The sequence below is a fragment of the Pan troglodytes genome, chromosome 17, assembly GCF_028858775.2.
Source record: "Pan troglodytes isolate AG18354 chromosome 17, NHGRI_mPanTro3-v2.0_pri, whole genome shotgun sequence".
Taxonomy (NCBI): domain Eukaryota; kingdom Metazoa; phylum Chordata; class Mammalia; order Primates; family Hominidae; genus Pan; species Pan troglodytes.
The window spans coordinates 36,512,058-36,539,183 of NC_072415.2; the positions used below are offsets into that span (position 1 = coordinate 36,512,058).

The window sequence follows — 27,126 nt, forward strand, 5'->3', positions numbered from 1 at the left end:
AAAATGCCCCATTCATTGCAGATTCCTTCACTGTGGTATAAAAACTTGGATATTCTGAGCCAAATCAAATCACTGGAAATTGCTAAATGGTGTGTCTGGATACTTGAAATTATGTAGGCAAAATAGCCTGGTGTTTGACAATATTTTAGACATGTCCTATGTGTTTGTCATTGTGTAGATGTGAACTTGTACGTGAAAATACAAAATTTACAACAGCTTGCAGATTCATAAAATAATGAACTAAACTGGTTATTTAGAATCGTGAAACAAAAACCTGTTTTTACCTTTTTTTTTTTTTTGAGGTTTGGATTGGGTTAGAGGTAGCTAAAGCCTTGATTTTCTTTCATAATTTCTGTGGCCATCTAGAGATGCCTGTTCTGTCCATTTAGCCTAAATAGCTACCTCTGGTCTCATTGTACTTGCTACAGTTTTAGTGGTGCTCTTTTATTTTCTGAAAATAGAGTTATTTTTGTTGTTGTTGTTGTTGTTGTTGTTGTTGTTCTGGAAATAATAGCAAGAGAACCTTTTAGATTTTAAAGAGTGAAAACACATTTTTCTCTGCTTTCTTCATTTCCTATAAGGGTGCCACTCTCTGATTTTAAAATCTATTCAACCTGAAAACTGACCTCTATCTGCAGTTCATCTTTGATTATATTTTGTGAATTATTTGTAAGGAAGATTGGTGCTGATGGCAGAGTGGCCTGTCATAATCATATTTAGAGGTATGCCTTTTCTAAATACTGGGTTATTCAACTCATCCTCCCTGAACTGTGTCTTGGTTCTCTTAGAAATGCATCAGTGCAAAAGAACTGAGGTTTTTCCTTGTGCTTGATCTAGAAAGAACTAACCCTATGATAGAAACTTAAGAAAAAATGTAAAATTGATAATAAATAAATTAAAGGACAAACACAAGCCCAAGCAGTCTGCTTCTTTGCAGGTTTATAGGTAGTAGGATTGGGGTTAGGTGGTGGAGAAGGTGTAAAACCACTCTCCCTTTTCTTCTTTGAATTCATGGACATCACAAGTTCTCATTGTCATTCCTGGAAGAACCAGAAAGTAAACTAAGATGATAATGTTACTCTCCACTTTTAGACAACATGTTAAGTTTCAAAGCATCATGACACAGTTTTGAGTCTATATTTTAATCTCTGATATATTTAGCCTTAGCTAGCGCTGACATTATTTTACCTAGTCCTGGTATTTTCCTGTGGTAACGTTCCTATTTTCTAACACTCCTTATTCAGACAGAGACAATGAGAAGTTGTATTTGTACAATTTACCAAACACTCACCTTCACTGCTTCATTTTATTCTTTTACCCAGGGTTGTTAATCTAATTTTATTGAAGATGAGGAAAGAGAAAGAATGACTTCCCTAAAGTCATATAGCAGAGGAGAAAGAGCCTTCGTCTGACTCCAGGACCAGCACTTCTTGTAGCAGAGGAAACCTTGCATTTGTGTTATTCCTAACCAGTTGTCTTGCTCTCAAGTCCCCCTTTTCTATATCCATCTCTGGCTTCCTAGACAAAAAACAGGCTCTTATAGGAAGCATATGTAAACGAAAACAGTGAATAAACTTTTCAAATAATTTGTTCTGTCGCAAAAGTCAGTAAATAAAACAGGAGACATCAAATCAGCCAATTTCTTTATCCATGGGATATCAAGCTCCTTGTTTGAAGGAAGAAACTAATGACTTTCTCCTTCCTCTCCTCCTCCTCCTTCTTTCTCTTTCCCTTTTCTATGAAGACTCTGACTCTTGTAGTTGTTCTGATGTCATACCCGTGGGAAGGGCTCCTGAGATTCTATGATGATCTCTCTGTAGACAGAGCTTGGTTCCTGGGAGGAGTTAATATGCTCATTCGTTGGTGTGCTTGTCAAATGCATAACTCAGATATATCAAACAGGGTGCAGCTCTTTTTTTAAATTTAATTTAATTTAAAGTTCCAGGATACATGTGCAGGACATGCAGGTTTGTTACATAGGTAAATGTGTGCCATAATGGTTTACAATGCAGCTCTTTAGGAACCTCAGTAAGACCTTTGTCCTGTGAGTTAGCAGGAAAGGGGTGGCTTTGCCCCAAAGGAAGGGTAACTATTCACGATGAGGTTGAGTTTTCTATTGCCCATGCCCACACCTATTTTTTTTAATATGAGGAAGGAGGGAGACAGGGAGGCAGATGAGTAAACAAGTGGCAGAAAATACCTTTCCAATGCTCCCATGCTGATCAGTATGCCTGCACTACCCTTCTGGGTCATAATCCCTGTAACTTGGCTTCATTTACAGGGTCCAACGCAGGATGCCTGGAAGCCGAATGGACACAGATAGGACTGAAGAGAACAGAACACAAGGTCTTCATTCTTTGGACACCCTATTCATATTCTATTCCCATTTTTTTAAAACTTGCATAACATCTTTCTTCTCCCCTTTGCCTTTCCACATACTCTGTTGGTGATAAATAAAGGGAAAGGTGTTTCCCAACAAAAGAAAGTTCTAGAGGAACATCTTCACAGCCTAATTGGCTGGCTTTTAATTTTGAAGAATCTTGACAATGTCGTTTTCCTAATTAGACTAGGAGAACCTGATAGGGGTGCTGATATTACCTCCTCCAGGAAATTAAGTGTATAAGACAGCTTCTATCCAAAGGAAACTGTCCACTCTTTCTCTAAGTAATTACTTTCCCCAACTTCACATCAGTGAAACTTGAACCTTTTAGAAGAGAAAGGCCTTGCACCCTCTGCCCGGGTGTACATTACATGTGCCAAATCACAGAAAAAATCTTGAGGAGGTCTAAGTTTTAACACTTTAAAGTTAGAAGATTCTCCCAGTTTTCTCTGCCTGTTCTATGTCTCTATATGTAGTTTCATGTTGATTATAGATGTAGATATTCACATTTCCTCTTGATGAAGAAAAAGAAGTTGTGCTTCTGCAAATGAAAACAAATTCCATTATTTCTTAATGACTCTAAGTTCTCCCAAACTGAATTGGACCCTGCAAAAGGTAGTCAGGTACTTGCCTCTGGCAGAGGCCACTATGTAATACATTAGGGCCATTAGGGCGAGAGGGAGGAGAGCTTGTCACACACGAAGCCATTGTACCATTTTATATACAACAGGAGATATCTCCCAAACCCCACGGGTGGTCTAATAGCCTAAAGCATCAGAATTGATTACCCTTGGCTTGCTTAATTCCAAATGTCCTTGATAGTCAACAAAAGACTTGGTTGATGCAGAATTCTAAACTCCCTGTCCATGGTTAAGCACTGTAGTAGTAGCTGCCCGGACAGTAAGAAGAGATGTTTGAAAAGAGTATGAACCTAAGCCACTGATTTGTAATATAGAAATCAAGTCAGTTACCCATTTTGCCCACAACATTTGTGTTATGCAGAGGGGTTGCTTCTCCCTTTCACAAGCAGGAAAAATGTGAACTGCAGTGAAGGCAGGCAGAGACTTTACTACCTGGGGCATAGACTTATTTTGCTGATAGAAAGGCCCTGGGCCTCAGTAGGCTCCTAATAAAAAATAAGGTAAACATAAAAAAATTAAAAATAAAATTTGAAAATAACATTAAAAGATTAAAAATGAAACCATCTAGTCAATGGTTTCTCTCTGCTCTTGGAGTAAAGACCAAAATCTCCCAAGGACCTGCTTGATCTGGCCCATCTCCCTCTGCATTCTCATGAAGCTCCTGTCTTCCCACTCTGAGTACCCTCTGCTGCTCTCCTTTAGCTCTTCCAGCTCAGCTCACTGCTCCAGAGCCTTTGCACAAGAAGCATCTCGTGTAAGTAGAATGCTGTTTCCTTCCTCCAGCCTAGTAATGCCTGTTCATCCTTCAGCTCAGATATCACTTCCTTAGGGAAGGTTTTCTCCCCTTTGGGACCAGATCAATGCTCTCTGTAATAAGCACTCTTAGTTCACTGGACTTTTTCTTTTGAGTATTAATCAATTTGCAAGTATTCCTTTATGGGATTATTTAATTACCATTAGCTTCCATAAGGAGGAACTGTAGTCATGAACCACATAGTGCATTCCCATCAATGAGGGACCACATATCGGGTGGTGGTCCCATAAAATTATAATGCCGTACTTTTACTGTGTTTTCTGGAATGAAGGTAATAATCCCATGTAGATTTCTAGGACCTCAGCCCTAGAGAGGGTCACTTAGTAAATTTAGTGTGAAAATCTGTATTCAAAACCATCACCTAAGGACATTCTGATGCAAGTAAGCCTCATCACACATTAGAAATGCTGGTCTAGGTTGGGCATGGTGGCTCATACCTGTAATCCCAGCATTTTGGGAGGCCAAGGCAGGAGGATCACTTGAGGCCAGAAGTTTGAGACCAGCCTGGACAAACAGCAAGACCCCATCTCTATTTTTTTAAAAAGAAAGAAACACTGGTCCACATTACTTAGAGGAGGAATCTTTAGAGAGCACAGCTAAGTCCATGTTCTTTGTTTAAATATTTTGTATAGTTCTATTTGTAAGAGGTAAGGAGAGGGCCTTGAGATTTCCCTCAGGATGAATTCAGTTCTCTGTGGGAAACAATTCTCCACAACCACCTTTTAGTTCTAACTTAGAGCCAATAGATGGTAGCTTTGTCAGGGTTGGTGGTTCCTGATTTTATTGAGAGTACAGGAAAATTATGAATCAATGGTTCATGGCCACAGGGTAGGTGCTGAAAGAAGATAAGAGGGCAGACTAATGGAATCCCATAACCAAGCTATGTGGCTCCATCTTGGACATCTGAAAGAGGTAGTGTGGTGCGGTGAAGAGAACATCAGGCCAAAGTTGGTCCTGCCATTTACTAGTTGCACAGCCTTGCTTGAATGAATCTTTTGGGCATCAGTTTGCTTATTTATAAAATGGGGGCAATTAATATCACTTCGTGGTGGTGTCAGAAGGATCAGACATAACATATATAAAGCCCTTGGCATGTAATACACATGCAAAAAAGCACACATGTACGTACATACGTGTGTGTGTGTGTGTGTGTGGTAGATTATGTGTATCTTGGGTTTCAAGGAAAAAGCCAAATTATATATTATTTTTTCTATTATAAAGCCATGTTTAAAAAATGGGTAATAATCTCTGAAACACAGATTTCTGGGTTTTTTTTGTTTTTGTTTTTTGTTTGTTTTTTTTGAGACAGAGTCTCGCTGTGTCACCCAGGCTAGAGTGCAATGGCACGATCTCGTCTCACTGCAACCTCTGCCTCCCGAGTTCAGTCAATTCTTCTACCTCCACCTCCTGAGTAGCTGGGACCACAGGTATGTGCCACCACACCTGGCTAATTTTTGTATTTTTAATAGAGAGGGGTTTTCACCATATTGGCCAGGCTGGTCTTGAACTCCTGACCTTGTTATCCACCTGGCTTGGCCTCCTAAAGTGCTGGGATTACAGGAGTAAACCACCATGCCCGACCTCTGTTTTTATTTTTAGGGATTATGTGAATTTGAGTGGAAGCATTGTCACATCAATACCTTCTTGCTTCACTCAGGCAAGAAACTGAAAGGGAAATTCTGTATCTTTAACTTATCCTCCACTTCTCAGAATAAAGAAAGCAAAACATTTCAAACTCTCCAAAAATTTTGTCAACCCATTAAGTGTTTATTAGCATTTTACTTCCCAAGTACAAATCAGAAATAGAATAGTTTTAGCCAATGAAATGTTTTATATAGGAAATAATCAGAGAACAATACCAGGTGGTATGCAAACCTTTGTAGCTCACAGAAGGGCAGAGCAGAGGGAAAATGGACCATGTAATCCAAGTCTGTGACCATGGATTTGTGGGAATGGAAGAGAATATTCACATTGAAGAGTGTGAGATGGGGGTGAGGTGCTGAGGTGGGTCACTGAAGGTTGAGCAATAACCTCAGAGATAGTCCAAGGCCTCCCTGGGGTGGTAGAAAGGGCAGAGAAAGTCAAGTTTTTCCAGACTTATCAGTGAGCAGAACATGGATAGACCCAGCAAGGGGAAGAAAAATTGGAGGCAGGAGAACTGTAGTAGCTTCTGATTAAAAATGGAGACGCAGTCAGGTGCAGTGGCTTGCACCTGTAATGCTAGCATTTTGGGAGGCCAACAGGAGGATTGCTTGAGTCTAGGAGTTCATGGCTAGCTTGGGCAACATAGCAAGACCTGGTCTCTACTTAAAAAAAAAAAAAGAGAGATGCCTCTCTGGGTGTTTGTGTTCATGCTTTGGTTGGGTTCACGGTGATTGCTTTAGTTGGGGGTGGGTGGAGGACCCATGAGAGTCATTGCTGGGCTCCTCATAGCTGCAGTGTGGGGGTCAGGGCATGCCATCAGCTGTCAGTGGTGGTTGGAACAGCCCTGTTTGGGCTGCTCTGTGAACATGTAGAGAGATTCCATCGTCTCTCACAGTACATTTTGCTTTCTGTAAAAATTGTCCTTGGGGTAGGAAGATCCTCATTTTCAGTACAGAACAAACACAAATAAGATATTTCATATCTTCTCTGCCATTTTCACCCTTCCCTGTAATTGGAAACTCTTGCCCCCAGTCTCACCTGTAGGATTCTATCTTCAAATGTAGAATTCTCTTCTCCTCACCAACCCCTCCCTGTCTGTCTCATTTTTTCCCTGCTTCAAATTTTCATGATCTTTTATTTTTCAGTTCTTTTGATTAGTGATGGTAAAGGGAGTAGGGGAGAAGAGGGAGAGGACTCTTCTGTTTCATTAGTTTCTGATAAAGTGTGCAGTTTTTAAAGGCTGCTTTCAAAAATCCACACACTTTCTGTTGAACAGTCTTTAATTTACCTCCTCTTTTCAGGCTTTGGTTTTGTGCTCAGAGGCATTCAGACCTTGTGCACCTCCACATGGTGTCTGAACTGCCTCCAGCTGATTCTGAGGGTTGAGCTTTTCTTTACCCTTCAGCTTGCTATTAACCATTTTCTTCTTATTCCTGGAGTATGCTCGTTTTCCTCAAGTTCACTGCTGCGGACTTTCTCTTGGGAGTCACCCCCAATTATAATATCAAACCCAGTTTGTGGGGCGATCTAGCTGCCCAACACAGCTCTCATACTCAGACACTCCCTGTTACATAAGACAAAATGAATTCTCTTCTCCTCACTAGTAGACACTCACCCAAGTTGCATTTAAGTCTGGGTTGCTTATAAAGCATCAACATATCACCTCCCCCGATTGCACCTAGTATGTTTCATAGGCAAAACCTGAGAGAATCTTTGTTGTTCTAATTACAGTTATTGTGTTAGCAACTCGAGTTATTACTCAGTGACTAGATGTATGCATATTTCTTTTTAAAATCTTTTGGGTGTTTGGGATTTGAAACCTAAGGGCTTTTTCATTTTTGTAAGTTATTTCCCCAATAAGACACATACAGCTTGGGTTGTTGAGGTTTGGGGAAAGGAGTAGAGGGGCTTCAGGGTGCTTGTTCCTCGGTAGTGAAAGTCACAGTACGTGACTACTTTTGGGCTTCTTGGTGAGTCTTACTCTGTGGGAGTCCTCCCTTCCTCCTTCCCTCCCTCCCTTCCTTTGTATCCTTTCATTCCTCTTCCTCTTCTTCATGACAGTTGTTCTTGCTTTCCTTTCAACTAGAAGTGAAGGTGCCTTCATCACTCTTAGGCTCTCTTTCCCCTTATCTTTTTTTGATGTTTTTTAAAATTTATTTTATTTTTATTTTATTTGTTTTTTTGAGACAGGGTCTTGGTCAGTTGCCCAGAGCTGGAATGCAGTGGCACCATCATAGCTCACTGCAGCCTCAACCTTCTGGGCTCAAACCATCCTCCTACCTCAGCCTTCCAGGTAGCTGAGACTACATGGTGCGCACCACCAACTCCTGGCTAATTTTTGCAATTTTTCTGTAGAGATGGGATTTCACTATTTTGCCCAGGCTGTCCTTAAACTCCTGGGCTCAAGCGACCCACCTGCCTTGGCCTCCCAAAGTGCTGGGATTACAGGTGTGAGCCACCGTGCCAGACCCTCTTCCCCCTTACCTTCCTAATCATCTCTCCCCATCCACTGCACCCAGGCTTCACTTCCTCTTTAAGTCCTCAAGGTAAGCTTCAAAACCAACCTCTGCTTGTGACTCTGAGTCTTTACAGATGTCATTCTTGTTTCACTACTTTTCAGTCCAGCAGAATAGCTCGGCCCTGTATCAGCCAGCAAGTTTCTTTCCATCTTTCTGTCTGTCCAAAATATTTTAAAGGCCAGGTGCAGTGGCTCATGCCTGTAACCCCAGCAGTTTGGGAGACCGAGGTTGGCGGATCATTTGAGGTTCTGGAATTTGAGACCAGCCTGGCCAACACGGTGAAACCCCATCTTTACCAAAAATACAAAAATTAGCCAGATGTGGTGGTACATGCCTGTAATCTCAGCTACTCAGGAGGCTGAGGCAGGAGAATTGTTTGAACCTGGGAGGTGGAGGTTGCAATGAGCTGAAATCGTGCCACTTGCTTTTTAGCCTGGATGACAGAGCAAGACTCTGTCTCAAAAAAAAAAAAAAAAAAAAAAAAAAAAAGCCCAAAATATATTTAAAATATTTAGGACTTCTTTGGAGTTCTTAGGGCCTAAGAACATTCTGGAGATTTTGCACTTAACACTTGGGTCCAGTACAATATGTAATGTAGTTGTGAACATGACCTTGCTCCTAATTCCCTAAAAGCCAACCAGATGTCCCTACTCTTGTTTCCAGACCTCCTGACCCCAAGCAGCCTCCTCTAAACCATCTCCTATCCTAGACTTCTGGGACTCTGAGAATATTGTTGTTCATTACATCCATTCATTCATTCTTACAGTTGGTCCACAAATACCTGGAGAAAGGCCCACAAGGGGCTTTGAGGTGTATAGATATAAGACCTGAATTACAGTCTCAGGATGTTCCCCATTCCAAGTCTCTTAGGGTAGGGACCTAAGGACCCCTGGAAAAGGAACAAACAGGGATTTCGAATATATATAATTTTCCTATCATAAAACAGGAATGGTTCTGTTTACATATCTCTTGCTAAACTTAATTCTGTATTGGCTTAAGTGTAAGCTTGATCAGAGACACTAGTAGAAGGAAGCTTCTTTGAGCTCTGGTCCTATTGTATGAATTGATCTCTAATTAAGGAAGAGTTTTCCCCTCAGGGTTATACATAGAATCTTACTCTATTAATTTGTTTCTGGGCCTTTGTTGCTATGAACTTTGGCCAGCATTTCACCCCCATCTGTGAACACACTCTGGGAATCCCGCACATCCACACTTTCTGGGTGAGGAGAGAGACAAGTGGCTCCCGTTTAGGCTGCATCTGACCTAGCCCTGTCCCTCAAGGCTCCCACCCTGTCCAAGTGAATGTAAGAGTAAGACTCCTAGCCCTGGCCTTCTCCTAACAACAAAAGAAAGTTTCAGTTTCCTGAAAAGTCTTGCACTTTCCATCTTTCTGTCTGTTCATCTACTCCCTATCATCAGAATCACTCTTCTGGATTGAGATTGGAAGGGAAGTGAGAGTGAAAATGTCATAGGAGCCAGAGCTTTTCCACCTTGACTGTGTCATTAAGCAGCACATTCTACACCATGGAATTTAAGATGCTGTCAACTGTAAGACGTAACATTATTTTATGTCTGATATGGTTTGGCTACGTCCCCACCCAAATCTCATTTTGAATTGTAGTTCCCATAATCCCCAGATGTTGTGGGAGGGACTGAGGGAGGTAATTGAATCATGGGGGTGGGTTTTCCTCTGCTGGTCTTGTGACAGTGAATAAGTCTCACAAGATCTGATGGTTTTATAAAGGGGAGTTTCCCTGCACACGTTCTCTTGCCTGCTGCCATGTAAGATGTGCCTTTTCTCCTCATTCGCCTTCCACCATGATTGTGAGGCCTCCCCAGCCATGTAGAACTATGAATCCATTAAACCTCTTTTCCTTTATACATTACCCAGTCCCAGGTATGTCTTTTATTAGCAGCATGAGAACGGACTCATACAATGTTCCACAGGAAAAAAGAAACCAGCCAATTAAACTATGATAATCATTGAATGAAAAAATATGCATTCTGGAATCAACGAAATATGTAGCACAGTGATTACATGTACAGGACTTGGAGTCAGGCTGCTTGGGTTTGAATCTCAGCTCTGTTGCTTAATGTTTGACTTTGGGCAAGCCATGTAACCCCTGTGCCTCAGTTTCCTCATCATTGAGATGACAATAATTGTATCTACTTGAGAGGGTAGTTGTGAGTATTAAATAAATGCCTACATGTAAAACACTTAACAATACTTAGAATATAATAAAGGCTTAATAAATGTTAACAATTTTTAGTTGAATGCTAATAAAGTGTAGTTAACAACTAAAAGTATTGAGCAATTACTATGTTTCTGGTGTGGTGCCAAGCACTTAGGATGGATTATCTTGTCTTGACCTATAATCAAGTAACCCAAGGAGGACAATGCTATGATTATTCCATCTTAAAATCCTTTTTTTTTTTTTTTTTTTTTGGAGACAGTCTCTCTCTGTCACCCAGGTTGGAATGCTGTGGCACAATCTCGGCTCACTGCAACCTCTGCCTCCTGGGTTCAAGTGATTCTCATGTCTCAGCCTCCTGAGTAGCCGGGATTACATGCACATACCACCACGCCTGGCTGATTTTTGTATTTTTAATAGAGACGGGGTTTTGCCATGTTAGCCAGGCTGGTCTCGAATGCCTGACCTCAAATGATTTGCCTGCTGGGATTACAGGCATGAGCCACCGCATCCAGCCTTAAACTCCTTTTTAAGGAGATCCTTCCTTTTGTTTTTGAGACAGGGCTTCATTCTGTCACTCAGGGTAGAGTCCAGTAGCATGATCATAGCCTACTGCAGCCTCAAACTCCTGGGCTCAAGCAATCTTCCTGCCTTAGCCCTCTTGAGTAACTGGGACTACAGGTGTACACAACTAGGCCCAGCTAATTTTTTTTTTTTTTTTTTTTTTGGTAGAGACAGTGTCTCACTATGTTGCTCAGGCTGGTCTCAAATTCCTGGCCTCAAGTGATCCCGGTGAACATTTTTTATTTTACTGCTCTGGAGGTCAGAAGTCTAAAAATCAGACTGTCAGCAGGGCTATGTTCCTTCTGGAGGCTCTAGAGAAGAATCCATTGCCTTGCTTCCTTTTACAGTTTCTATAGGCCATCTGCATTCCTTGGCTTATGGCCCCTTCCTCAAATCACTACAGCTTCTTGCTTCTAAATCACTCCAGCTTCTTGCTTTTATTGTCACATCTCCAACTATTCACTCGGATCTTCCTGCCTTTCTTTTATAAGACCCCTTCAGAGTCCACCGAGTCCACCTGGGTAATCCAGGATAATCTCATCTCAAGATTCTTGACTTAATCACACATGCAAAGTCGATTTTTTCCATGTAAGGTAACACAAGTTCCAGGGATAGAATGTAAATATTTTTTAGGGGTCTTATTCAACTTGCCCCAGACATGATAAAATTTGTATTAAAAAATTGATGGAAGAGGAGAGAATGGAGTAAGAAAGATCAGTTAAGTGACTGATTAATACTACAGATGAGGGATGATCAGGTCATAGACCAAGATAGTCACAGTGGGGAGAGAAAGGTAGAGTCAGATTGCAGATGTTGGGAGGTAGATTTGCTCTCAAAGCATTATCCTGAGCACTAGGATTTCTTTTTATTATTATTATTATTATTATTATTATACTTTAAGTTTTAGAGTACATGTGCACAATGTGCAGGTTTGTTACATATGTATACATGTGCCATGTTGGTGTGCTGCACCCATTAACTTGTCGTTTAGCATTAGGTATATCACCTAATGCTATCCCTTCCCCCTCCCCCCAGCACTAGGATTTCTGACAAGCCTCCAGGTGGTATCCATGCTGCTGGCTCTTGAACAACAGCTTGAGTGGGAAGGTCCTGGGGAAAACCAGCATTCAAGGGGTGTCAAAAGGAACCCAAGGCCGGGTGCAGTGGCTCACACCTGTAATCCTAGCATGTTGGGAGACTGAGGTGGGAGGATCAATTGTGGCCCAGAGTTCAAGACAAGCCTGGGCAACATAATGAGAACCCATCTCTACAAAAAATAGAAAAAAAAGTTAGCTGGGCATAGTGATGCACACCTGTAGTCCCAGCTACTCGTGAGGCTGAGGCAGGAGAATCGCTTACGCCCAAGAGTTCTAGGCTGCAATCAGCCGTGATTGCACCACTGCACTCCAGCCTGGGCAACAGAGTGAGACCCTGTCTCTAAAAACAACAACAAAAAGAAGATGAATAAAAAGAAGAGGAGGAGGAGAAGGAAGAGGAAGAGGAAGAAGAAGAAGAAGAAGGAGGAGGAGGAGGAGAAGAAGAAGAAGAAGAAGAAGAAGAAGAAGAAGAAGAAGAAGAGAAACACAAGAGGCAGAGACCATAGCTTCTGTGAAGAAGAATCCCAAGAGAGGATGGTGTCCTGAAGCCCTCCGGAAAGGAGAGAATTTTAAGAATGTGGTCAAGAGAGGAAAAGAAAGATGCTAAAAACTGTCCAAAAGATTTGGCTACTAAGTCACTGGTGTCCTTAAAGACAGCAGGTTTGGTGGGGTTGTGAGAGCCCAAAGTCTGTACCATTTTGCCCTACCTTCTCTGAATAGATTCTATTCAGCTATATTTATCTAAAAATGTGGGACTGGGTTAGCAGAGAGGGGCAGAGGCACAGGGAACACTCTGTCTTAACTCCAGCAGCAGCTGTGCTGTCATGGGAGCTCAAAGCCATGGCATGTCAGTTTACGGGCCTGTTCTTGGCTCTGGATGTGCTGCCATCTCCACCTGTGAGCTTATTTTGGGACATGCAAAATATTTATTTGCAAAAGTACACAACAGCAGACAGCATGAAATAATGGGCCTCATAAATATCCTACAACTGCAACAGCAACACCAAATGCCTAGGTTAGTGGACTGAAGGAAGAAGGGCACTTCAGGTGAAGGCTGATGTCCACCTGCTTACTTATTCAGTTCACTCTTCCAGGGGGCTCCATCATGCAGAATTATTTTCTTTTGGTGTTATATTCTATCTTATCTTTCCTGCCCTATGCATTAAAAACAGTTTGTGTTTTTGTTTGTTTGGGGTGTACATTGACCTAAAATTAAGGGATTACAATTTGGTCATAAATTGTAATCCCATCATTTTAATAGAGGCCATGCCTCTAAGAATACATTAATGATTGTTAGCTTGTCTTCATATTCTCTACTTTGATGTCCTTCTGTCGCTCTGGAGAGCCATCTAGTCTTTTAAAAGAGCATGGTTGCACATTTGTTAAGGCATAAGGGGGCTAACTTGTTCTTTTCTGTATATGACTCTACCAACTGTGACCTTACAAAGCAGAAAGGAGATATCTACAGTATTATGGTGACGATTTGTGGAGGAAAATACTAAGACAGAATGAAAATGGAAACTGGAAGCCCATTAGCTCTGTTTCTCTATTATTTTAAAAGGAAACAACCACTTAATACTGGATTTTCTAAAAGGAAAGAAAGAAGTAAAAATAAAAGCTAATTTTAGTTTAGGTTGCGTTTGCTTATTTGCATATTCCCCTTTTCCTGTTTGTTGGAATCAGAGAAAAATAACTATCATCTAATCTTTTGACTTAAACACAATTTGGCATTTTAGTTGGCTCATTCTTTGATTGTCAAAGTTTTCCTTTAAAAAAAAAACAATTTTCTCTACCCACTTTGAGATTGATGTATTCATTTCTATTCCACTGGAGTGGCATTTAAAAAAATCTGTTTTGATGTCACAATTATTCTACCATTAGAACACTGGATTCAAACAATCATTTCATTTCACTTTATCTGCTTCATTGATGATCACCAAAAAAATACACTAGTCATCAAGGCCCTCTTTGTGCTTTTTTGTCCACTTGGTGCATGGCTGGTGAGTCTAACAAACAAAGTAAAGTACACCGTGATAAGTAATCGAGTATGTTTGTGGTATTTGCATTGTATCCAGGCTGAAATAGATAAATGACAAGAGGAGAGTAGCTACTACTATTGACTGGGAACAGACAATGTTGGACATAGACTTCTGTGAACTCTATCTGAGCTGGCTCTGTCAGCCCCCATCTCTCTGAGAGGTTGGGGTTATTATTCTCTTTTTCTAGGAGACAAATCTGAAGCTCAGAGCAGCTAGGTAAACTCTTCCAGGTCACAAAAATGCTATATTTCATTGAATTTTAGATGTCACCAGTTGTATTGATTTTATGTACCGTGAAGAAAGAAAGATATACCACCACAACTATACCACAGTAATTGTTTTATTCCTTAGAATTTTTATTGTATACCTATTGGAAGAGTTTCTTGGCTAGGCTCAGTGGCTCACGCCTGTAATCCTAGCACTTTGGGAGGCAGAGGTGGGTGGATCACTTGAGCCCAGGGGTTTGAAACCAGCCAGGGCAACGTGGCGAAACCCTGTCTCTACAAAAATACAAAAAAAAATTAGCCAGGCACGGCGGTGCACGCCTGTAGTCTCAGTACTCAGGAGGCTGAGGTGGGAGGATTGTTTGAGCCCAGGAAGTGGAGGTTGCAGTGAGCCAAGATTGAGCCACTGCACTCCAGCCTGGGCGACAGAGTGAGACCCTGAAAAAGATTTTAAACTTATTTTGGCATGGATTTCTCTCATATACATCTCTTGTGCGTATGTAATAAGGAAAGTATACATGAAATAAATTAGTTAAGGTATTTACAAAACTTCAGATTCTGAGTCTGACTCATCTGAATTATTTTCCAACTTGGAGTCATCAAGTTCATGTTTGGCTGCACAGGATCACCCTCTTTGCCATCAGGAGCATTGGTGATGTAGTATTTCCTAAGAGATGTCCCCACTCATCTCCAGGATTCTCTTCCTAGCCATTGCACAGTTTCATGCCCGTGTATAGGCAATGACAACTAAGGCTGACTGCTGCTGGCTGACAGCGCATGTGGGCTGCAGTATGACTTCAGAAATATTAAAATGTGAGTAAATATATGTCTTTAGGTTCAAATTTAGGTCTGTGTATCTCTTAACTCAGGCACAGAGAAGAGGCTTGTGCCTTGTGTTTCCAGAGGTTGTTGTTTCCCATCATAGGGCAGGAGCAGGTGCTAGATTTGATCTGAACTCCAACTTCTGCTCCTTACCTTTCACTCAGTTGTTAGTACCACCTATGTTCCCTTTCACACCTCTTATGGAGGCAGCTTGGTGAACTTTTGGGGGAAAAGGAAAATTCAAAACAAAATGAAGAACTTTTTCTGGTTGTTGCTGTCGAAACCTCCCTGATGATTTCAGTGGAAGTTCTCTGGAGCAGACAATTTCACAAACATCTGAATCAAGTGTACTCTGTCAGAGTCACCAGAGTGTGAAGATTCTGCTGTTTAGTTCTGTGCAAGGAGATTGGTTAAGAAAATTGTGAAGTATCCCAAATGCAGACAGCTGTCGCTCTGAGGAACCGACTATACTGAACTTCCTTGGGATGCCCGCCCCTAATTGCTGCAGCTACAACCACTGCTTGTAGCCAGGGTGGGCTGAAAAGTACCACAGTCTGCTGTGGAAAAAAGCCTCATGTCCATACATTTTAGAGTTGAACCTACATCATCATAAATGAATTTCTTGGATGGATGCCCCCTTTGCCTAAAACACAGGAGGGATCACACTAAGAGAAGTCATCCAAGATGCTCATGTTTTGTGCATGAAAGTACATCTGTATATATTTTCCATTTTGCCCTTTTCAGTTTTCTTTGAGCACTGGAGTTTGTATATTTGTTTTATATTTTGGCAGCTAGGGACCAAGATATTTCTTTTCTGTTTGTTTTCTCCAACTCTTTTTACAGTTTAACAAGTCAAATACAAAACTCAGGGGAGTTAATAAGCCTCGTGATGGTATTGTGCATAGCATCACATTATTGATTGGATATACTGCATTGGAATGCTGTAGAAGAGCCCCAGACCAAAAAATTTCAGACGCCTGAAGCTTTGAGCTTTCCAATTAGGCTGAAAGGTTCCCCTGATAACCAGTAGTGCTGAAGCTTTTAATATTGTTTAGCTCTATCAGTTATCAGCAACATTTTCTAGTTATGGAGGCCAGAGGATCACTTGATGTCAGCAAGGTAGCTCATCTAATCTACTTGCCCCCTTTCTAATCAAATATTCTATCTGGAAGAAAAGAAATTTTCAGTTTCACGTAAGCTGATCATAATTGGGAGCAAACGCTTCTTTCCCTTCTTCTATGCTATCTCCTCCTGTGCAGTCTATTTTGCATCCAAAGATACATTTGAAAGTCGAAATCCCTTAAAGCGAAATATTCTAAACTGACAGAAGAATTTCTAGTGGCACAGCAGCCTAGAGCCATGTTTTTATGAGGACATCACTTTCTATTTCCAAGCTTCACCATGCACTCTTGCTTTCTTAGTGCTGGGAGCCATGCCACATCAACTTGCCTCCCTCTCAGCTTTTAATGTTTTTTTAATGGAGTCCAGTTTTCCGCCTAAGTTATGGCTAGCTTTCTGACAAACCATCAGACACCTAAGTGACCATAATGGAAGTGTCCAGATGTGACATGGGAAAAGGCTATGGCTCACTTTCGTGCCTTTAAACAAAACCATATTATAACCATTCATTTTTACTTGGCCTCTGGGTTTGCTGTAAAGGCTAAAATGGGGCTTAAGAAAACATTTTAAAAATTAATATATGATATGAAGTCTTTTCTTGTAATCCACAAGCAAAAGCAATCATTTCTAAATCTGGCTGGCATGGTGAGTATGCTGCCTGTACAGTGAAATAGCAGGAGTGCTGCATGTTTTTCTGAAGCAAAGAACTGCTCAGGTAGCAATGAAGTTAGTTATCTAATGAAATAAAGCAAATGCACTTTACAGATTCCCAGTTGTTTAGAAGAATTTAAGAAAATAATTGTAAATTAAAATGAATTTGAAATGAATGGTGAATCATTGGAAATGCAAATTTATCAGAGAATACGGGCATTTCTATGATAAAGGAAGAAATATATCCTCTTGAAAGTCAGCAATTTAGATGGCTTTATCTATACAATTTGGAAGACATTTGCAGAGCATTTGGTAATTAAATATGCCCTCAGCTGAGCAATAATGCCCGGGGTTGTCCTGCTGGCAAATAAAAGCTAAGTGTTCTTACTATGCCTGGGTTTTGAATTTCTGCTTGGAATCCTGTGAGTTGTCTGTGATACTGCTTGTGAGGTTGTAGAATCCATGCAATAATGTGAGTAAATCAGTCTTTACTAAAAAACAAGCAGAATTCATTTTCCTAGCTTCTCAACAACTGGCTCTTTCTTGACATTCAGATTTTAACTCAACATCTCCACCTACCCAGTGAAGCCTTTCCGTCCACGTTAGCCCACCCTATCTGACCACGTTCCTTTATTTTTATTTCACTGATCACTGTCTGAAATGATTTTCTTCATTTGTTTGCTGGTTTATTGAATGCCTCTGCCTAGGAGAAAATAAACTCTTCGAGAGCAGGATGTTACCTGTCTCCTTCATGTCTGATTTCCCAGCTCTTGGAAGCAGTGCTGGCACATTGTGAGGTCTTCAATAAGGGAGGTTACATGAATGAATGAATGAATGAATGAATGAATGAAGAGTGCTGACTAGCATATAGCTCCAAAGGGAGTTATAGAACATTGGATAGCTCATAGGCTTGGTATAAGATATGGATATACATGGAGTCTAATAAAATGTAGGCTAATGAGGGCAGGAACTATCTTTATACTTGAAAAAAATTTCCACGACAGCTGATATTTTACACTGTTGGAGGCTTATCAATGGGGATTTGTTGAGGAGGTGACCTGGTGTTATAATTCATGCCAGCAAGGGTATGGGGGGGTACTGGGGGCCACTTTCAGGGATCATAAGCCCACAGTAAGTCACCTGGATTGACGAGGACTGTCCTTTCCAGTGTGGACAATTCTGTTCACTTGAAATTCCTTGAACAGAGTTTTTTTCTTAAACAAAAAAATAGAAAGATATTTTACCATGTGATTAATATTTTGGGTGCTTTCTGTTAAACCGATCCTTGCCTTTACGTAGGTAAAAACTGTTCTTAAAAAAGCAGTTTGGCTGATGGAGTCTGAGATTCATTAAAAAGATTAGTAACTTAAAAGAAAACAAAAACAAGAAACTTCTTTGAATTTGATGTATTTTATAGGAAGGGGCCTAGTTTGATGTTGCCCAGCTTAACTTTTTATCCAAATTGCCCTTGAGGAATGTTTTTTAATCGGATGCATTTTTATCCGTATCTTCTGAAGTGACTTTTTTTTTCTTTTTACAGGAGGGTAGAATAACATGGAAAGCAGCTTTTATTCACTCCAAGGACAACTAACTCACATACAACAAAGGGCAGAATAAGTCTCTAGGTGCATAGATTAGCCTCAGGGTGTCATGGGTGTGTGTGTCTTACTTAGGAACCTCTTTAAAAATAATTACCTTGTGATTAGTATCTGATGCTAATGGTATATTTTCATTTAGAAAGTCTGAGGTCTTTATTTTCTGAGACAGTGAATGAACTTCTTTTCACCTTGTTCCTGGCTATTTTTCCTCCATTGCCTTAATAAAGACTCAAGTGCATAGGCACATACACCTTCCTGCAAATGGTAAATTTTCTAATAAAACAGTTTCCCTTTCTATTATAATTCTAGTTGAGTGAAATATAAAATATTTACTAAGCCCCTTTTTTATTTTTAAGGTATATATTTTCTGGGTGGTTTATGCATTTAAGAAAAGGAATGAATATTTTCTTTTTTCTTTCTTTCTTTTTTTTTTTAGGCGGAGTTTTGCTCTTGTTGCCCAGGCTGGAGTGCAATCGTGCGATCTCAGCTCACCGTAACCTCTGCCTCCCGGATTCAAGTGATTCTCCTGCCTCAGTCTCCTGAGTAGCTGGGATTACAGGCATGCACCACCATGCCTGGCTAATTTTGTATTTTTTTTTTCTTTTAGTAGAAATGGGGTTTCTCCATGTTGGTCAGGCTAGTTGAGAATTCCTGACCTCAGGTGATCTGCCCCCCTCGGCCTCTCAAAGTGCTGGGATTACAAATGTGAACATTTTCTTACTGATTCTGTCTAATGTTTCTGTTTAATATGGTTACCAGGGGAAGCCCATCTGGGGGAAGGGTTTATAAGTTTAACTAAAATGTGAGAAATGGAGATAGAGAACACTGTAGTGTTCTTTCCAGCCAAAGCTCGTTAATACAGTTTTGGTCATGTTCGAAGACTTTTAAAAAATGGGTTTGGAGACAATTTTATGTCCAGTCTTTAATCACTAACCACAGCGTGTTTCTCCCGTCACTTCCGTGATTCCGAGGTTAGCATATAATGTTTGGATCACGGCAATGGCTGCATTGTGAGCCACATATAAAAAAAGTTGTAATCAATTTCTTTGATGTCATAAAGTCACAGCCCACCAATCTAATATCAACGTAATGGGATAGAAATTGTCAGGCTGTATTAAAAAAAAATTAAAGCATCAACAAAATCTGCTTCTAGCAAGAAACATGTATATTAAAAGACTATTTGGGGGAAAAAAATGAATGTAAATCCTTCCTTGTTTGAGTGACTTCTAGTAGTTCATATGTTTTCTAAAACAAAAGCGTCTGGAAAATGAAGGCCATTCCATGGAAGCTGGTGAATATGTAGGGTCCTTATAAGGTCTAGCTTTCTGGAGTTTGTCATTAAAGTGTGGTTTTATGATTCCTCCCAAAAAAGGTGGGGGTAAGAAAAGGGAGAACCCAGAACAAGGGAGAGAGAAGAATGGTGGCAAACAGGAATATGGACAAACTGGAGACTGATCTGTAAACTTGGGAGGAGATGGTTTCCTTAAGAAGTCTGCATGTAATATTTAAGTGATGCATTCATATAACATCTTGACTTAATAAAAGAAAAAGAAAAGAAAATGAAAGAAAAAATCTGCAGCAAGACAATAAAAAGTTTCCTCCTCATACCCACCGCCTTAGGGGTTTTTCCTTGGAGCCTCAGAGCTTATCCCACTGAAACTCATCAATTTTTGCTTTTATGCTGGAAATGCCCAAAAACATTTGAAGCTTCATAGCCACCCCTTGGGGTGAGAAGGTTTCACAATGCCCGCAGAGCCACACAGCCTGTCCCCAGGGAAGGCCAAGGGGCCACAGGGTGGGGGAGAGAGGCATTCTTTCTGTTCCTAGGCAGGGATCAAGTGCCCTTCCCCTGCCAGTCTGCAAACAAAGGACCCAACCTCAAAGCTCTTGCCCCAGTGCGTGACCTCGGGGGCCAAAGGCAAAACATTTTATCTCTGGGTCCTAGTGACATAAGCTCCTCAGGCTCTGCAATTGTAGTTTATGATGTGACTAGAAACCTTTGATGGAATGACTATTGCCTTCTATTTCTCTGCCCAGCCATTTATTATTCTGTATATTTTTGAGAGCTGTGGGAAACTTTCATAACCAAAGCCTGAGCCAGGCTAAAACTTGTTCTATTTGGAATCTCTAATGAAGTCAAAACATGGCCTGGATTTTCTGAAAGGCTCCTCTGGCTGCCTGCAACAGCCCCAGGGCACAATCAGACAGGGATGGAGAAGGCCTGGGAGCAGATTTTGTTACCAAGAATAGGACAGAACAATGTTTGCCTCCAAAACACTAGGGCTGCTATTTACCTTCTCAGCTGGAAGAAGTGAGGCATAAATGCATTATTGCACATAAAGTGTAAATACCAATTCTTTAATTTCTAAATTTTTAGGATTTTATTTTTTCTTAACTCCCCTTAAATAAAACGTCAGGGAAAATTTTTAGCATAATTGATTTCCTGAACTAAGGGAATAAATTCATTTCAGAAGTTTTGACCCTCTAAAGTGCTGTTACTTTGCCTAAAATGGAAGTATGGAGGAGGCAGAATAAAAATTGTAAGACATTTCCAGGTGATTATGGGGGTTGAGAACGCTTCCATGTGTGTGCTGTGTGTGTTGGCAATGTCATCATTTCAGGAACTGCTATGAAAAAACCAAGTTTCCCTATGTTTGGATGTAAAACTTCATCTACTTTTCAGAAGCTCTCCAAAATTATTTACCAGCTTGAGACTGCTCCCTCAAAAGGAGCCTCAGTTCCTAACAAAAGTGGTAAGTTGTAAAATGTAGATCCTAGTTTTTACTTAAGTCAAAGGTTAATAGTAAAAGGGGGGTTGATTCCTCACTGTTTCAAGTTAATGTTTATTTTTCACCATCATTTAAAGAATTTTTCAGGCCCTTATTTCACTGCTGAAAGCAGAGTAAGAGAACTCAGATCATGCCCCAGGGCTTGAATAAAGGAATAAAAACAGCACAACATTTGCATCTATTTAACTGTCTCAGTTCTAAGAGTCCCCTCACAGTAAGAGGGGGGAAACCATATCTCTAGGTTAAATGAAGCTTTTCTGAGATATTTGCTGAAAACACAATTCAGAGAAAGATAATCATTGTCAGAAATGACCTAGGAAGTCAAGGCCTTGTGATTGAAAACACAAAGCTTAGAAAGGTGCATTCTCTTGCTTCTCTGCCTGCCCGGATATCAATGAACATCAGCTAAAGGTGGCTGAAGAACCAATTTCATGCATCTACTGTACGAGGAAATGAACTGAGCCAAGGGCAAAAATAAAATTATACAAATGTTATTATAGACTAGCCTGCTTCTGTCCTAGTTTAATTCAAATTTTAGTGCTGCAGGCTTTGCTTCTGGCAGTAGCCTTCCTGAATAAATCAACATTTGCTTACATCTAAATTATTAGGGAAGCATGTGACTTTGTTTATTGTATAAATTATACGCAAGGTTAAAGCATTAACTGTTGAACTGGCTTTGTTCAGTCACCTCCCCAACTCTCCCCCAAATCATCTCTCCCCTAAATAGGAAATAAAAATCTGAAACTACTAATTGCTTTTAGACAAACCAAATAACAAAGCTGCATTATGAACCTGAGGTTACAGATGGAGAGCACTGTTAAAGGTGTGGCAGGAGACAGTCTTGGTGTTGAGGAAAAAGAAAGGCACTCTGGGCCAAGAAATTGTTCACCTGAGCTCTGATGGGGTGTCTGCACAAAGGAAAATGGTGATCTGGTAAATAATCGGTTAAGTTGATTAAGGCAGCCAACCAAATGGGATAATTTAATACAAAACTAAAGAAAGCCTTTTGGCTAGGATTTCAGTAAGCAAGGAATTTCAAATTATATTGCAATGTTGGACCCAAACATTTTTATTGCCATTATCTGCTAGAAAGTTAGACATAGGCTGGAAAACACACTTAGGAACAATGATTTGTTTTTTGTTTGTTTGTTTTGTTTTTCTCTCTGCACATCACTGTGAAATGACTCCTGAAAGACCATCCATACTTATTTAGAAAATAAGCCTGGGCTTTGATAACTAGACAATTTGACTTTCTAAGTGTTTAGACAAGCCAGGTATCAGGTGTGTCCTGCTATGAGAACATCCAATTTAAATAAACATCAAGGGTTCAGAGTAGACAAATCAGAAGGTAATTGTTTACTTTACAAAAGGTTCTTTTTATAAGATCATCTGCAATATGCCTCTTTTTGTTGACCTTTCCCACAGTATAATTTGCAAAATTATAATTAAATTCAATCTTTTCCAAAAATATATGTTTTTCTTTTTCTTTCTCAAGACTTTTTGTAGAAACTCTGCAGGTCAGAAGATTTTTGTATGGAATGATCTTCTCCAATCAATTATTTGAATCTAAGGTGTGCTCAAGAGGATAATCAGTTTCCCATTCAACCACTTAGGATTCTTTCTCTCTGCATCCTAAATTTGGCTTTGAGACCTTGGATGACGATTCTCCTAATCTGGTCAATGGACCACCTGCAAGAATCACCCAGGACTGGAGCCCAGGAATCTGCTCAGTAACGTGACTGGGGTGCATGTGAGCTAACATTTAAGAACTACTTTTGCAGAGTCTAATATGTGTAGACTCTAATATGTGCAGAGTCTAATATGTGTAAACTGTGTAGCTCTCTACTCTCTCATGCACTTTGCATCATCTTCTAGTCATTGTGTCCTGGAGCCCAGCCCAAAAGGCCTCCCAATCCCTGCCCTGCTTTGTTTTGGTCAAGAAGGGTATCTCTGGAGCACACTTACCATGGTAGATCTTGATTTGTATCAGGTATTTATGAAAAATTGCCACACATAACTACAATTCTTTTTGAAATAACTTATTATACGTAAAATTAAATTGCTTTCCACTCAATGAATATCTGTAAGAAATAGCTTTTTAATTTTCTTATTTTTTATTTTTGAGGCAGGGTCTCACTTTGCTGCCCAGGCTGGTTTCAAACTCCTGGGCTCAAGCTATCCTCCCACCTCAGCCCCCACGGTAGCTGCGACTACATGCACATGCCACAATGTCTGGCTAATTGAAAAAAAAAAAAAATTTTTTTTTGGTCGGGCGTGGTGGCTCATGCCTGTAATCCCAGCACTTTGGGAGGCTGAGGTGGGCGGATCACTTGAGGTCAGGAGTTTGAGACCAGCCTGGCCAACCAACATGGTGAAAACCCATCTCTACTAAAAGTACAAAAAAATTAGTTGGGCATGGTGGCAGGCACCTGTAATCCCAGCTACTTGGGAGGCTGAGGCATGAGAATTGTTTGAACCCAGAGGCAGAGGTTGCAGTGAGCTGAGATCACGCTACTGCACTCCAGCCTGGGCAACAGAGCGAGACCCTGTCTCAAAAAAGTAAAAATTAAAACAAAACACAAAAAAATTTTTATTTAAGTCATGGTCTCACTCTGCTTCCCAGGCTGATCTCAAACTCCCAGGCTCAGGGGACCCTCCTTGCTCAATCTCCTACAGTGCTGGGGTTACAAGTGTGAGCCCCTGCACCTGCCCTTAATTAATTAATTAATTATAAATGGGAAGCACTGAAACTGTGTCCTTCCCCCTCTTACTCTTCCAGAGGAAGAGAAGATCATCAGTGGCAAATGGCAGTCACAGGAAAGCAACACCTACAGCCGGTTTCACACGTGTGGAGAGCACCCTGAGCCTCCTCCTCCTGGTTTCCCGTGCTCTGCAAGTTCAGAGAAACTTCTCTCACAACCAACTATAGAAACGATCTCGGAACGTACAGTCTTAGAAATGGCTTTTTAATTGCAGCATATCAGAGTGAAAAAAGACCCAGAGTTGTTGGAATCAGACAATCCTGGTTTCAAATCGGTTTCATTGTTCATCTTCATGTGATGTTTGGCAAGAAATAAAACATTTCTGCGTTCAGTTTCCTTGTCTGTGATATTACATAACATATTGCAAATATGCTGAGTGTTGAGAAAATAATGAACAACATGCAAGGAGTAGCTGGGATATGGTAGCAGCTCAGTAGATAATGATGATGATCAATATTCACCATTGACAAGTAGTTGTGAAATCCACAAATGGTGGACATAAAAGGTTAACCAGTGAAGTGCTGGGACAACGTTGCTGAAGAAATATTGGAATGTTCCTGCTTAGATTGGCCTCAGCCTGAAAACTGTTTACTTCCTGCCCAAATCTGGGGCCTGTCTCCTCTTCCAGCATTCCCTGAGGGAAGAGACAGAGAAAGAAAGTATAGGCAGAAATCATAGAAGTCAGCTGCTTTCAGATAACTTCTATAGCTGGTATTTTTACAGAGACTACATGTTGGGAGATGGTAAATTTACCTAGAAATTAATGTGATGAAGACTTTATACGTGAAACGGGAACTTTGGGATACTGACAACAGACAGACTAATGACTCTGTAGTGGTTTTTTTGGGGGTTTTGTTTTGTTTTAGACAAAGTCTTGCTCTGTCACCCAGGCTGGAGTGCAGTGGCGCGATTTTGGCTCACTGCAACCTCTGCCTCCTGAGTTCAAGTGATTCTCCTGCTTCAGCCTCCTGAGTAGCTGGGATTACAGGTTCCCGCCACTATGCCTGGCTAGTCTTTTGTATTTTTAGTAGAGATGGGGTTTCACCATGTTGGCCAGGCTGGTTTCGAACTCCTGGCCTCAAATGATCCACCTCGGCCTCCCAAAGTGCTGGGATTACAGGCATGAGCCACTGCGCCTGGCCATGATTCTTTAGTATTAATAAAAGTTTTCATAAAAGATATGTCACAGAGTAGGATACAAAAAAGACACACATCAAGCATACTTTGGATGGTGAAATGAGAATAGTGTACAGGGAAAGGCAGGAAAGACCTGGCTTAGGGATTCTCCAGTTCCCCAACTGGGCACCACTGAATGCTGGAAACAATACTGAAGATGACAATTTTCTAGGGACCTAATCTCGCAGAGGGTAATAGTAACCCTCCCAGAATGGTGTCTTAACAAGTTTTCTTCCTGCTTGGAGATGTTACACTATCTATTTGCAAGTATGTTTTGTCGTTCAATTATCATATCAAGCCTATGAAATTGGTTTTATTTTTAGCCCCATGGTCCTGGGAATATTTTGGGAAGTGGTTACATCTTGAGTAATGGAGAATACCAGTTGAATCCCACATTGTGTGAAATATGTCTCCATTGGAGAGATTTACCATTTGTCTTCCCAGTATCCCTTTGCTATTTTTAAGGTAAAATGACACCTCAAATTCCATCTGGGGAACCACTCTCTCCCACTCTCAGGCCACATAGTTTAAAAAGCATCACATCCATTCTTAACATTCTCTTTTGTTAGAGGATTTAGTTCATTCATCCTCCATGTGACCCAGTCGGAACGAGGCATAAGGAGACTGTTGTTCTTTCCCAAGGGACTTGAACCTGGAAGTAGGTGAGCTGGTGCTACTGTTGCCACCTTGCCACCACAGGTAAGTGAAGAATAAGGCCAATGAGTGGATGAACACAGAGCCCACTGAGAGGTGGACAGAAAATGGGTCTTGATGACATTTTTGGAGCCTAAATGAAACTGTTATTGAAGAAAGTCCCATCCTGGAATTTTTACCTATGTGAGCCAATAAACTTTCTTCCGCCTTGAGCTAGTTTTGGTGGAATTTTTTTTTTGGTTTTTTTTTTTTCATTTTCAACAGAAGAGAGTTGATTTGGTTTGGCTGTGTCTCCACCCAAGTCTTATCTTGAATTCTAGTTCCCATAATCCTCACATGTCATGGGAGGGACCTGGTGGGAGGTAATTGAATCATGAGGGTGGTTTCTCCCATTCTGTTCTTGTGATAGTGAGTTCTCATGAGATCTTATGGTTTTATAAGCATCTGGCATTTCCCCGGCTTGCACTCCTTCTCTCTCCTGCCGCTGTGTGAAGAGGTGCCTTCCACCATGATTGTAAATTTCCTGAGGCCTCCCCAGCCCTGTGGAACTGTGAGTCAATTAAACCTCTTTTCTTTATAAATTAGCCAGTCTTGGGTATTTCTTCATAGCAGCGTGAGAACAGACTAATACAAGAGTCCTAACTGGAAAAAGATCTCTTTCTCCCCACTCAATGCCATAACGAACTATAGATAGAGCTTGTCTGTTAGGTGGCTGTTTCGCAAACCAAGGACAAAATGGAAAACTGGCAAGTCATGGGCAATTTTATGCTCTGAGATAATGTAAAGACAATCTCCCCAACATAGAGCACATTTCTGCAGGGATTGCTGGTTACATACTGTGATAGTTGTTCTTTCCGTCTTAAAGTCCTGATTATAGCTGGGCATATAATCGATTTTTTAAAAAGACTTCATCAGATTCTTTTGTGACTCAGCATGGCCATCTGACTAATCTCTGGCCAATGGGATTTAAGCAGCTTCTCCAGGTAATTTCCTTAAAAGATAGCCAGGATGTGCCCTTTGTCCTTTTTTCTTTGTCCTTTCCTTCATCGTGCTGCCTAAAATGTGGGTTTAATGGCTGGAATTCTAACTATCATCTTGTATCATGAGGCCAGATTTCTACTTCAGAAATGGCAGAGCCATGAGCTAAAAAGATTCTGGATCCGTAGGAACTTCAGGGAACAAGCTATCTTACAGCTCTGGTTTGCCAACATTTGAATTCTTACTTGAGAAAGAAATAAACCTCTGTCTTATTTAAGTCACTGTTATTTTGAGTTTTTGTTAGCATCAAGCTTAATCCTAATTAAGGCAGTTCCAAGAATATGTTTTACAAGAAATTATTTTCTCCATCTTTCTTTGACTATCCATGAAACTGAAAATGAGTACAGCTAATGTATGTAAAGTCCATATGATGTTGATATATTCTTTCAATATATATTATATA

General features: G+C 40.6%; 1 long non-coding RNA gene and 1 other non-coding gene across 3 annotated transcripts in view; one reads left to right on the forward strand and one right to left on the reverse strand.

The window, feature by feature from the left end:
• Positions 1-24,189, forward strand: part of LOC107969462 (uncharacterized) — a 34,301-nt gene extending 10,112 nt beyond the window's left edge. Inside the window, exons 2-4 of one of the 2 annotated variants that reach the window (XR_001711288.3) lie at positions 18,741-21,057; positions 22,589-22,843; positions 23,873-24,189. This is a non-coding gene — a long non-coding RNA (uncharacterized LOC107969462). Of the gene's footprint in view, positions 1-18,740; positions 21,058-22,588 lie in introns of both variants that reach the window. The other variant, XR_008540726.2, reaches the window with a different exon arrangement.
• Positions 23,834-24,047, reverse strand: LOC112206323 (small nucleolar RNA U3). Its single transcript, XR_002940549.1, has one exon. It is a non-coding gene; the product is annotated as a small nucleolar RNA U3 (small nucleolar RNA).
• Positions 24,190-27,126: the final 2,937 nt, after the last annotated feature.